General features: G+C 34.4%; 1 long non-coding RNA gene across 2 annotated transcripts in view; it reads right to left on the reverse strand.

The window, feature by feature from the left end:
* Nucleotides 1–245: 245 nt before the first annotated feature.
* The window catches only part of LOC134542399 (uncharacterized), a 35,729-nt gene continuing 22,042 nt past the window's right edge, over nt 246–13,932 (reverse strand). Inside the window, exons 5-6 of one of the 2 annotated variants that reach the window (XR_010076795.1) lie at nt 10,001–10,143; nt 246–8,774 (exon numbers count right to left, since the gene is read on the reverse strand). This is a non-coding gene — a long non-coding RNA (uncharacterized LOC134542399). The remainder of the gene's footprint in view (nt 8,775–10,000; nt 10,144–13,932) is intronic. The other variant, XR_010076796.1, reaches the window with a different exon arrangement.

The following is a 13,932-nucleotide window of genomic DNA, read 5'->3' on the forward strand; positions in this document are numbered from 1 at the left end:
TAATGTTATAAAAACTACCACGTCTAATTTTTATCCAGACTACAGGCAGCAATGAACGTGGCAGTAAAGACTACATTAGCAGATATTATTGCCACAGCATTTAAGCAACCAGGATGGTGTGATTTGCATCCAACTACTGACAATTTCTACGTTAAAGAAACATGTAGAAAAACCAGCAATGGTTCTGTACAAGAATGTCAATCCCTGTACTTGTAAGTTGTAATTGGAGTAAATAAAAATAAATGTTTGATAAGCCAGTATTTATTGTACCAACACAACTTTTTTTATAACAACTCTTTTTTAACACTACTACACAGAATTTTAAAATAGTCATGGACTTGGCTGCAGTGCAAAACTATGTACACAGTGAAATCTGTGTCAATACAGTTGTGTACATTTACCGTATTTACCCAAAAATTATACGACCCCAAACTGAGTCTATGAAAAATTTTATTAAGTGAAAATCACAATTTAAACACAGAAATTAAGCATAACTAAAACACTTTTGTGGTGCTACTTTCACCAGATGATACCGTGTTTTATCGCATAATCGTTGCACATTTAATACTAAAATCAAATTTGAAAAGTAGGGGTGAGACTATCATGACAAAAAATGTTTTTGTTAGGTAAAGTTATTCATATAAACAAAACCCATTCATGGAAAGTATGTATTTAAAAAGTAGAGTATGCAAAAGCACGCCAATCAATTTAAATTAACAAGTCATGCAACAAAAACCTTTCTTCAACTTTAAATTAAACAAAATCCGTAACCCGAATGCAAGCCTGAACTAACGTGTAACTATTGACGTAGTAAAAACCACTAAAGAGTGCGGGCCATCAAATGTAGTTAACTCGGCACTCGACAGAGAGCACGTGTTGCATGCAATCAGACAGATAATATTAGACTACTTGTACACGCTCTATACGGGAAGCAACATAACCAAACCTGAATGATTCCAACTAGCGCTGGCTACATTTATATAAGCGGTACACCGCGGCGAAGCAAAAAAAAAAAACAGATAAAGGTTATAACGTTAAAAAAGTCTAAAAAAGAAAATTTACACATCAGACAACTTCGTATTTCCATTAATTAAATAAGTGGTAATGTCCGAATAAATATTAGATTCTTCTTTAAAATACATCGTTTTATACGGAAAAAAAAACCAACACAAAGGGATAGGAATTTAATTATGGGACCAAAAATATCATGGAATGATCACAGGAGGTTTTCTTATCCAAATTTTAACGCCCTAAAATATCGGTGCGATAAAACATGGTAGCCTTTTTAAAAACAGAAAGCAGCAATTAGAAAAAAAAGTTTTATAGCTTTAGTTCGAAAGCCATTGGTTGGAAAACAAAGAATGCTGCAATGTATGATGGTCTGCCTGGAAGGGTGGGAATAATAAAAAAAAAGAGGGGGAGTGCCTTGGCTAACAGCCAGTATGCCAGTAACAAACTCCATTTGGACTCCCTCACCCCATCAAGTTTCCAAAGAATTTTCCTGTCACACTCAACGGCAAATTGGGTAGTTTTTTTTTAACTAAGCGGAGGTTCAGAGACAGCAGTGAGAAGTGTCTTCAGTGATGCAGTGCATGTAGTTTTTGAACTAAGTGGTTCCAGTCACTTTTAATTCACGTTCTCCCAGCAACAAGATACAAGTTGCAATTATAATTAGACCCTCGCTTTTAGTTTCAGCAATTTTGGGAAAATCATAGCATTATTTTCAGGTACGTACGGCATGAAGGATATACATAGAATATTGAACACAAACATAATAAAAGTATATCCCATGAATGAGTTCACTTTTCTGAAAGGTTACTTTATCATTTGAAGTTAGACAGATGTGTATATTTCCATTTCTGTGAAAAATATAATGATTGAATAGCCTAGTTCTTTGAAAACCAGAGTACTTAATTTATTTCATGGAATAATTAGTGTGGAAACAGCTTAATCTTAAGGTCTCGCTTAAATCTGACAACAAAAAAAGTTCACTCATTCATTGGATAGACAATAACAATGAGCTTACAAGCCACTTACATGAGATTCACGCAACTACATACTTTGAATTTTGGTGCTCTTTCAACTGAATGCTTGCTTTTAACATGCTTCTTTGCAAAATATTCTCCCATGACATAACATACTGAAAGAAAATCTATTAACAAGTATGCATAAATCCATTTCTTTTACGCAGAGCAATTAACACACAATGTTTAAAATACTTCCAAAGTAAAATTGAATTGTGAATATTTTAATGATTATACTCATAAAATAACCATGCATACAATTAATGTTGTGCATTAATAAAAGCAGATTTATGTGCCAACTATTTTTTCAACTAACTAACTTTATTCACTCAAAACATATCATACACAAAAATTATATTTTTAATATTTTCTATCCCAAAACTATCCATTAACAATACCTAAGCAATTCAAAATGTATCAATAAGTACTAAATAATATCATAAAATCTATTGTAAAGTTTGTATTAACATTTTTAATAAACAAAAGCTATCCCATTTCTAAAATAAATACTATAAAACATTTTCTTGTTACACAAAGCTCAAAGAGCACACTTTGATACTATCAATTAGCACTCTAAAGAAAGAAATGAAAAGAATTACACTTGAGATATCCTAAATTTGTGTTAATCAATGTAAAACATTTTTCCTGTGAAGTGTAGTCATGAATGCATTGATTTAAATGTAAAATAAAATATACCTTCATAAAACTACACAAATTTCTGGAAAACATAAAAAGGTGGTTTCTTCATATTATTTTGGTTGATCATACACCAATCCCTCACTTAGTATGGCTTCAAAATGCACGAATTCATTTAGCACAATGTTAATTTTACTGCCCCAGTCTTGAATAGCACGTCTGTAAATTTCAGTTAGCATGAAAACGCCACAGGCAAAGAAAAAAGTCGGGCATGACACCAAGAAGTCTGCTTCAACTTCTGTAAACAACAGTTGTACCGTGGTATACAGTTAGTCATACAAGGGAGGAAGAGATGCGTGCGCAGGTGACTACACTATCGGCTGTTGTACAAACATCAGCCGTGGCAAGTTAAGTTGCGGCATGGATTGTAAAGGACCAAATGTTATTTTTAGGTCCGCGTATGCCACCATGCCGTACCGCTGTCGCCCGGCCAGACAGGGCCATGACGAACTTCAATCTAGCCAGTGGCAGGGAACTCGCATGCACAAACACAAAGCAACGTCTTCCTATCTGTTTGACGGTAAATGTATGTGCAGCAAGCACCTGCAGTTAGAATCATATTGGAATAATGGCTTCCAAGTGAGAGTGTAATGCATCGTGTTCAAGTATTTGAGATTGACATTAATTGTTTGCATAGAGATATTTTATGAGCCGGAGAGGGACAAATGCTCCTTTTCATCCCGGAAAAAAAAAAGTATGGTTCCTGTGGGATAGATCTGGAGCGTAAATCTGTATTTATAAAAAAATTGGTTGTCTGTAAAGTCGGTTTACGGACGATAGTTTAACGTGAAAACGTCATAACAAAACATTGATGAATTGATTGCATACTTTTATGAATAAAATTGAATCAAAGCTAGAAGTATTACGGCATGCAGAATGTCAGGAAGGCCACACTTAAAGGTAGTTAAATGAATGGTGCAATGAAAAAAAAAATCACTGGTCTGAAAGGATTGGTGTGAACCTTGCGATGATACATTAAAATGTAAATATCCGGACAGTAATATTGGTTTCACTGCCAGTTAATGATGGTATGGAAAGGTATGTGACGTGAGTTGAAGGTCACGTCCGGGCAGGCAAGTTTAACAGTTGACCGAGGATAAGTACCGTTATTCAATGTCGTATTTAACATACAAAGTATTCGATGGTAGGCTTATGAAGATAAATGGTGTTACATATTTATAGTTGAATGTTATTCTATGCATTTATATTTTGTGAAGAATGTTTCCCTACACATTTTGAAACACATGAAGTAAATTAGCCTTGCTATATATGGAGAGCAACGCTTCGGAATATGAGATTTTGGATAGCACGAACATTTTTAGGACCGCATTAGTCGTGCTAAGTGAGGGATTGATGTACCAACCTAACTCTTCATTTTAGTTATGATCATCTGTTATTGTGAAATTAAAACGCACAATTTCGAAACTAGAAATTTTGGCTTATAACTGAGAAGCAATTAAACTTAGGCTTCCAGTGTTTTTATGATTCACTACAAACAAAGTTGCACATCTGACGCAATGCTGCGCATTACATTTGAAGCTTCAAATAAAATTAAAACTTTCTACAGAAGTCAAATTTAAAATATTAAAAATAGCTTCGATTTGATTCACTTAGTCGAAGCTTCACACAGGTCCAGTAACTGGTAAGATTGTAATCTTAATTTCAAGGTAATCTATATTCATGTATTCATTTAACTACAATTTTTCCTATTACATAGTTACAAACAATTATTCCTTCATTAATTTATTTTCCTTAGAGATGATATTTGCTTAAAACAAATTCATTTATCAAGTCAATAATTTTTCTGACAAAATTTCATACTTAACAAAAGCCAGTAAATTATATATGGAAACAGCTATGCAATCAGAAAATAATTGACCATTATTAAATTTTGGATCTTAGTTTAAAATAAATTATTACATATTACTTTAAAATGTAATAATTTTGCCAAATTAAGTAAAAATCTATTTGTATGTCTTAGGAAACTTGTTTAGACCAAAAAAAGTTTTTTTTTAAGTTGGCTTTTGATTGTTATCTGATGTAAAACTTTACAGGGATAAATGTAAACAATATCAACACAATACAAAACCAGTACCTGTAGTTAGAAAATTATTATACTGTAAAAGGTCAACATCTTCTAAAGAAACACACCATACATACCTATGTACAAATAAACACATTCTAACCCTAAAGTTTTACAGAGTTCAGAATGCATCAAAAAAGAACAACCATATTATCAATAGAATAAAAGATAAAAAAATTGAATAGATGCACTCATTAATAAGATTGAATGATGACTGGTTTTGCTAAAAATTTCAGTATCTCCCTCATGTCTTTAATAAAACAGAGTACATATTTCACAAAATTCTCTTCCAAAGCATTACTTTTTAGACTGCTCTATTTTTGTAATCAATTTTAATATTCTCATTTGGCAGATCAACTTTCAATTTAATTTTAAAAACATTGTGCATCAAAATATAAACTTGCAACTCATGTTTAACTCTAAAGAAACATACCTGTTACTGTACCCTAGTCTGTCTACACTTCACGTTGACTGTACGCTATGTGGTTGGCAACACAAGTTAACAAAGTCGTCGTGAACTCTGCTAGATAAACAATGCGAATAGTAGTGACCACTGTCTCATTACTACAATGCAGAGTGAATGGTGCTGTTCTAAGTAATGTACAGTGGAAAGTCTTTAATGCAACATTCTATGGAGCAGCACATTCTGCGATCCAGCACCAATTGATCAGTTTTCGTTCAGATGGTTAACCTTGGCCGCCATGTCATTTTAGTGAAATGCCAATGTTTTTAGTTAGCTCAGAGTTTATCTTTACTGTCCATTTTCATTTCATTACAGTGATTCCTGTTTTCTAGCAGATTACATTTTACATTTCCGTAATGATTTTCAGAAGAAGAGATCTGAATCGCAGACAACATTATTGCAAAGACCTTTCTAAACAGTAAAGGTTATCTGTATTATCTGTATTTTTTGAAGTGAAACTTCTTTGCTGAGGGGGCTACAATTTTTTAGCGTTACGAAAATTCCGATTGCATAAGGGGAATAGTTAGGTACGTGGTGGAGGAACCGGTAGAGGTGGAGGGGAGAGGTAGAAATGACGCAGCATACTTGCACAATAGCATAAATTAGCTCTCACATACTTGCACACACACACATTTATCTGTGTCCTCAGCCAAAGAGAATTATGTTTCCTATACCTAATAATATAATAAGCAAGAAGTTTCACTTCTGTTACAAGTGGATTCCACACACACATTTTTTTCTTCAATAGATCAGCTTATTACAACTTGTTTTAAATACCATAATAGTGTATACTAATTTTTATTTGGTATTCCTGTTAAAACTATATTAAGGTTTAATAATCCAGCAAAATCTCTAATCAGGCATAATTGAAGTGTGTAACACCCGTTTATCAAAATACGCAAGTACTTAAAGTTATGGTCGTATCATTGTCAGCAGTTCTAATAACAAGAGTCCTATATGTTGCTAAAAATACAAAAATACTAAAACAACTAACTGAAACTATGACAGTTATGACAACAACAAAATCAATGAAAAAAAATTACATCGCCAATTTAATAGTTTATAGAATACCACCCAAACAACAAATAAGTGAACATGACTTCTTGAACACAAGCTTGGCAAATAATGAGCAGTAACACCCCAAGTTGCATGGCACGTGACTTATATCCGCAGTTAGCTTAAATGCTCACTGCCACAAAGGCGTCTGTGAAGGCACTAACTACATGAATGTGCCTGTGGCTGTGCACTGTGGCAGCCCTAGACTTTGCAGGACCCTGGACCAAGAACTTTAGCAAGGTCTAATATTTTGGAGAGGAAAATTACTGGGAGCTCCAGGAGAGGAATAGGCTATGGAATAGCCGCCAGGGAAAATGGGGTTTCAGGGGCATTTCCCATGAAAATTTGGGAGAAAAAATACTCTTTAAAACCACATTTTAAACCAACCTGGAACTTAAATTTCAATTATGGTTTTGATAACTTATCATAAGAAATTTTGTTATTCTTACTAAAGTAATAAATAAATAAATAAATCTTAATAAAGTGCAACATTATAGGGCAATAAAATCTTTAAATGTTTTTCTAATAAAAAATCTTGAAAACTCGATAGAAACCAATCGGCACTTTAAATTACATGCTAATAACAATTCAATTCTTACTTTTACTATTAAAGTCTGTATTTTTCTGAAGGTGCTGGGCGGTCTCTGGGCTTGTCGAATCTTGGACTGCCCCTGGCTGTGCATGTAAACCCAAGCAGCAGTAGCTGCAGACAGTACTCTGCAGTTTCGCTTACTGCCTCACGTAGTTTCCTGTCTGCACAAATTGATGTTTCAGCTGTCAATTATTTACTGCTAGAATAATGCCAAAACTAAAAAAAAAATCTTTAGCCTATAGATTTTTCCAAAGCAACATAACTAGACGGGTTTCTAAGTCAGGGCTTAAGAGAATACCACATTTCTATCAAAACACATGAATAAAAAGAACTTAATATTCATCAACAAATGTCTTATTCTTCTGTGGCAGAGGTTTTAAAATTGCCTTATGTCCCATGGTTTTATTTGCAGTAAAACAAGTGCTGCTCTAATAGGGTAGGCTTTTTTTTCCCCAGTGTGAAACGTAAATATGAGGCATTCATGGCATTCTGTTATGTAATTCTGATACAGGATCCTGCTTTTCCCAGAATTTAGTGGAACTTTGTCCATTTCTGTCTATCTTTCTCTGCGCATGTGCATATCTCTGCCTTTATTGAATATAATATTAACAAATAACAAGATCAATTATTTTTCATTACTACACAAATGTTTCATTTCATCATTCATAGTGAGAATTTGAGCTACAGTCATGAGCACATAAAATAAATCTTATATTTTATGCTATATGCAAGTATATGCAAAAGAACAAATATGCTCTGCCAGAACAAACATACATATTTTTTGAATAAATGTAGCGAATGAAAGAAAGAATAATAAGATAAGGGCTAATGCACAGAAGTTGATAATTAAAAACTAGAACAAGAAACAAGGGGAGCATGTCAACTGTCACATTAAGATGAGATATGTGTCTTCTGTTTATTTTAGGACAAAGAGCAGGGGTCTCCACTACGACCCACGGCAGCAGGCCGGACCGGACTTGCCCATTATCCGGCCCACCATACTTTGACAGTATGTTGGTATGATGAGGTAGCTAGGTCTTTGCTTTTTGGACTTAGTAGAGGAGTCAGTGTGGCCCTTAGACTAAAAAGTTTAGAGACCCCTAACATACGTAGATCACTTTTTATGTCAAAGACCAACCTCTCAATATCTAAGGTTGAAGCAGCTAAATAATCGCAAGGTAGACTATCATAATATGCACAAAACACGAATTTCATCATTGTGGGGATATTTAACTAATAAACAGAACTAATATACCATTATTATAATTCATTTGTTACAAAAAAAATTGAAGGAAACTTTACCTTTCAGAAACTCTAAGGATCAACAAAATTAGCATTTAATAATGACATCTTAACACAAGTAAATATGAAAATCATCTTAACTTGCAGTTTTTAAGAAGGGAAGTGATCAATAATTTAACTTCCACAAAATATAAATTACTTAAATGCCAAAAATGTAAGTTGAGGTGTTACTGTGGTCAGGTGATTATAAATTCCACTATAAACTAATACCCAAAAAATTATTTTTCTAGTTGCCCACACTTCACATGACCATATTTATAAGGAACTATGAACAGCCCAATACGTACTACCCCCAGCTTTAATTTGCATGCTACCATACTCATACTTATTGCTTTCTTGAATCTATGCCAGCAAGAATGTAAACTCTAGAATTATGAGTTGTAATACAAAACTGGTGAAATTTACATAAATTTTACACCCAGAATTATGGTAATTTCTAGTTAGTTCTTCAGCCTTCAACTTGGCCACATTGTCATTTGGATTACCATGTGAGCCATCAAACCATATCCTCATGCATGGTTGGTCATTGGGCACAACTTTCCAAGAGTGATCCCAAACCTGAAAACAACAAAATAAGAAACAAAAATTATTTAACCCTTTAATCTGACATTCTATGGTTTGGCACATTGAGTAATCCAACACCCTTCAGGTGGATTCCAACTGCTGACTTTGCCGCTAAGTTGATATAGTGCTGCCAGCAATTTTGATCCACTCAAGAGATTATCTTTACTGTCGATTTTCATTTCAGTACAATGTATTATATTTTCTGGCGGGTTGATTTTAGAATTTCAAGGGTATAATTCCGTGATTTTTGAAGAGATCTCGGATGTAAAGTGATATCAGAGACCTTTTTTTTTAACAGTAACGTTCAAGCAGCCTATTAAAATTTTCTTTAAGTCATTGTACTGAATATCAATCTTTCATTAGTATTGAAGTTAAAGAAAGCTCTACCGATGTTTGATAATCCAGCAAGATTGCTAATCTACTGGTCAAGGCCATGGTTCAAACAAGGGTCACACTATTAACCTTGACAAATTTTCCCTATTTACCCATCCAACCAAACTTCTTTTTATTCCTGTCTCATCAATTAATTTTGCAATATAACATTAATATATTAGATACAAATATTTGTTGAAACACATTTTTCAACCATAAATAAAATGTCACATTTATTATAAAATCCTTTCCGGTAAAATATAAAATTTGCAATGTTACCATATCAATCAATGGTACCCAGCCAATGTTGTTCGTCTGTGATGTAAAACCACTATATTTTATCAAACTTTGAAACAATACATTATTGATTGTGACCAAGTGAACAACTATTGGCATATTAGAAAGTGCTTCAAATCCACAAAAATAAAGGCTTTTCTATACCACATGAATTTGTGATTAAAATACAGCCTGGTTTTAGAGCATAAAAGGAATACATTAATATTAAAAATTACTTTTCCAGTTTGGCAAATAAAATTTTGTTTTTTTCCCTGTGTTTTTCAAGTTTTGGAGTAATATTTTCAATTCCCAGAGTTTTATCTGCTTTGCAGATTATCCATATCTGCGCGAGCCCTGCCCAAACGTTTCGGCTCAGAGCTCTTTCACGGTACTTAGTCTTTGCCATGATGGCAACCTAATATGTGAATAAATTCAGCTCCACGTCACATATCAAAAATGCACTACCTTGAAAGGAATTCCAAATTTAAGGAATAAATAAAAAAGAAAGAGCCAAAGAGACAAGTTAGACACACATTTTAACTAACAGAAGGAAAACATTTAGGTTTCCCTACCTTCATGCATTCTTGTTCACCATCTACATAAACAGGGTAGGTAGAAATGGCCAATCCAGCGGCCCACCATGTGTAATCGGGTATGTGATTTGACTCAACAAGTAATCACTGTGGTCTCATCTTGCAGGGAGAAATGACGTGCCCTGTGCATAGTTGGGGAAATGTTAATGAATGCCAGTGGAAAAACAATACGTATTATAATACCAGAGAAAATACAATTGTAATTGGTTTTTCAACAGCCAGGCTTATTGTCCTGACATTTCAAAAAAAATTTAAATACTGTATAGATGTTGAGACTTTTTTTCAGGATTGACAAGTACATATTTTTACGGACACACACAATTCACTGAAATTGGTTTGTTGTTTATATTAAATCTAACACATGATTATTTTTTTCATTAGAACCCCATGAGAGCAAAGATTGAATCTAAACTGTTAATTGTGCTACTTCAATTTATGAAAAGCAAATGTACGAGGGGCAACCAAAAAAAAAAAAACCCAGATTTTTGTTATAAAAAATTTAATTATTACCTTTTTTTTTACAAAATCCTTCAGTCACCTTCAAAGTACTCTCCATTAGATGTGATGCACTAAGTCTTTTTTCCCACTGTTTGAAGCACCTCTGGAACAATTCAACTTTGATATCCTCCAGTGCCCTTTGTGAAGCTGTTTTTACTGCCTCCACATCATTAAAACGCTTCCCTTTTAGATTTTTCTTCATTCTCGGGAACAGGAAAAAAATCGCACGGGGCTAGGTCTGGTGAATACGGAGGGTGGGGAACGACAGACCACCACTGAGAGGCCAAATAGCTGTTCACTCGTAAGGCAGTGTGTGCGGGGGTGTTGTCTTGATGACGGAACCAGTCACCTGATCGCCAAAGTTCCAGGCGTTTTCTTCGCACATCCTCTTGCAAACGCCTTAAAACTTCCAAATAAAAGTGCTGGTTAACAGTCTGGCCAGAGGGAACAAATTCCAGGTGCACGATTCCACGAACATCAAAAAAGACGTCTTAACCTTCGACCTCACTTATATTACATTTTTTGGTCTGGGGAGTTGGGAGTCTTCCACTAGCTTGACGCTTGCTTTGTTTCTGGGTCATATCCATAACACCAACTCTCATCATCTGTAATGACTTTGGTCTAAAAGTTTGGATAACTTTAAATTTTTTTTTCAAGTCCTGGCTCAAATTCAATCAAATGTTTTTTGGTCCTGTTTAAGGTTAGGAACAAATTTAGTGGCTACACGTCTCACTCACAAATTCCAAGTAAAAACCAGCTGGCATGAGCTTCAACTCATTCCTGTCTCTTCTGAAATTTCATCGATCGTGAAATGACAATCCTTGATTTTTTGGCAGATTTTTTCTAAGTTTGCACCATTTTGAGATGTTGAAAAGTGTCCGGAATGAGCATTGTCTTCAACACTCATCTCACCACATTTCAAGTGCCCAAACCATTCAAAAACTTGTGTGTGGCTCATAGCATCCTCCTTGAAAGTCTGTTAGAGCATTTGGTAAGCTTCCAATGCTGATTTTTCAAGCAGGAAACAAAATTTCAAAAACACTCTTTGCTCTTTTAAATCTGCCATAACGACTTCGCAGGTGAAACACGAGAACAGTAAGAGAAAAACAATACTACGATCAAACATTAACCTACAAACTGATGCCATCTCGGCAGCTGTTTAGTGAAGGTATATACTGACCCTGTCAATGAATGGCAGAGCACTCTCAGTCCGGTTTTTTTGGGTACACATTTAGCAGACATGCTCAAACATTAAGTTTAGTTGGGGCCAAGGCATTGTAATGGGTCATAAGTCAAGAGGTAACCTCTTAATAAGAAGAAAACACTACTGTACTAAATGTCATAAAAAAGGAATACATATGTGAACTTTTGGGGCTAAAGTGCACGGCACTTAACACTTACTCTGCTATTTTTCTCACTAGCATTGGCCTTTTATGAATGGCTGAAAAACATCTTTAATTGATAAACACCTAAATAAATATTAATTTAATATATTATATAATGTCCACCCATGATTTTTCCTGCACGCTACCTTTGCACGGTCAAAATACCCGACCATTTATGATTCATCAAAAATATTATTCCTTTTGGCATTTCTATTTTCTCCTATTCTTTTGAGTTACTCTATTTGTTTGTCCTACTTCATGCTTTTAGATTAAAAGTAACCATTCGAAAATGGTCTAAAACAAACAATGAAATTTTAATTTTATTTTTCAAGATTTCATTTAATGTTATTGCTGCTTTCAAAACCTATTGCAGTGCATTGCTTATTCCATTGCTTTGCACATATAAAGAAAACACTGTTACGTTACAGAAAAATTATAAATACTCCAACTACCTCAAACTCAAAGCCATCGAGTTAATATTTTGAAGTCGTCTTTCTTTGTATGGTTTAAAATTACATATCACAAGGCACTCTTAAGGCTAAGATCCTGAGTTTCTCCCGAGAGTGCAAAGAAAGAACACGACACACGTAGTTCCAAAATCTTCGATAGAGAGCACTAGCTGTACGGATGAGCGATGGACTGGCATGGATGGTGGTGATGGAGGAGTAGGAGGAAAGAACGTGTTTTTCTCAGAATTCCTTATCGCCCAGCGGGGTGTCATGTTCTTCGACGAGCATGAAAAGGGGGATGGGGGAAGCCAGCCGACTGCCTGCCTCGGAGAGCAGTAAGATTTCCGCTCGGTTTTCTCTGTCAATTCTCCCCAGACTTCTTCGAACGTTCGACCCTCAAAGCGCGTAAGAGAATAAATATTACTATTTTCGGTACATTTCAGTTCTAAACCCGTAAGTAACCGTATGCAACCCAGCAGAATTATAATAAATATTAATTTTGTACATACATATACAAACAAATATAAAGAACACTTCACATATACAATAAACATATTGTACATTTTACCGCGGTGGGTTGGTGGCGAAACTCTCAGATTTGGTCTCTTCTGCAAGTTACGCAAGATCAAGATTTTAGTTATTTATTATAACATATTCAACTAGTTTGACATGCTTATACTTAATAAGCTAATCCTTGAGATGACACAAGAACTCTCGTACACAGCTGACCACCAAAATCAGTGAGGTTGGCCAGTAATGCAGTCTTCCTTCCCGTAACAAAAAGTTTTGTTATAAACTGTACGATAAAGGTTTTGCGCTTCTACAGGTTTTCATGCTTTACACATTTTGTCACAGCTATATGATTGAACATCTAATTACGTGACTTTCTGTTGCAAAGCGGTATTTTTTTATATATGATTAAAATTTATAGTTTTCTGTACGATGATATAAAAGGTGACCTTTTTATACAATCAATTTATATTTATAGCTGAATATATGTACACAAAATATTGCAGCTTATTGCACTAATTTTAGTTGTTTGAATGTATTATGCATGTAAATATGTATACATGAGGATAGAGCTGAAGCATTTTTTTGTTTGCTTTTTTAGTCGACCTGCAGCTTGTGGCTTTCGATAACCCTTCAATTTTATTTATCATGTATGATGTTTGAAATCTATGTTATTAATTGCTCAATGTCCCTGGCATTTGTTAAAATTTATTCTTTAAAAATAAATGATTAAAATTTACAAAATAAGCTATCGTTTAGTAATTTATTATTGCAACATGAATATTGGCGTAAGTATAATTTACGGGTGTCACGTCTGACGAAATTGAGAGCACCTTCATGCTATCCCTATGGGTGACGTCAACCATCACCGGTAGTTCTCCTTGTAGGTATTTATTTACTGCAGGTCGGAAGGCATGAAATAACATATGTTGTAATTAATAATTAATATTTCTATAATTAAAATTTAACTCTGAAAATGTGCAGACCTATACCACGAACCGCCTTTACTACCCAGTCGGAAGTGTTGGAATGAACATATGTAGGGAGTGGGCTAATCATCATAGGTAAC

The sequence above is a fragment of the Bacillus rossius genome, chromosome 1, assembly GCF_032445375.1.
Source record: "Bacillus rossius redtenbacheri isolate Brsri chromosome 1, Brsri_v3, whole genome shotgun sequence".
Lineage (NCBI taxonomy): Eukaryota > Metazoa > Arthropoda > Insecta > Phasmatodea > Bacillidae > Bacillus > Bacillus rossius.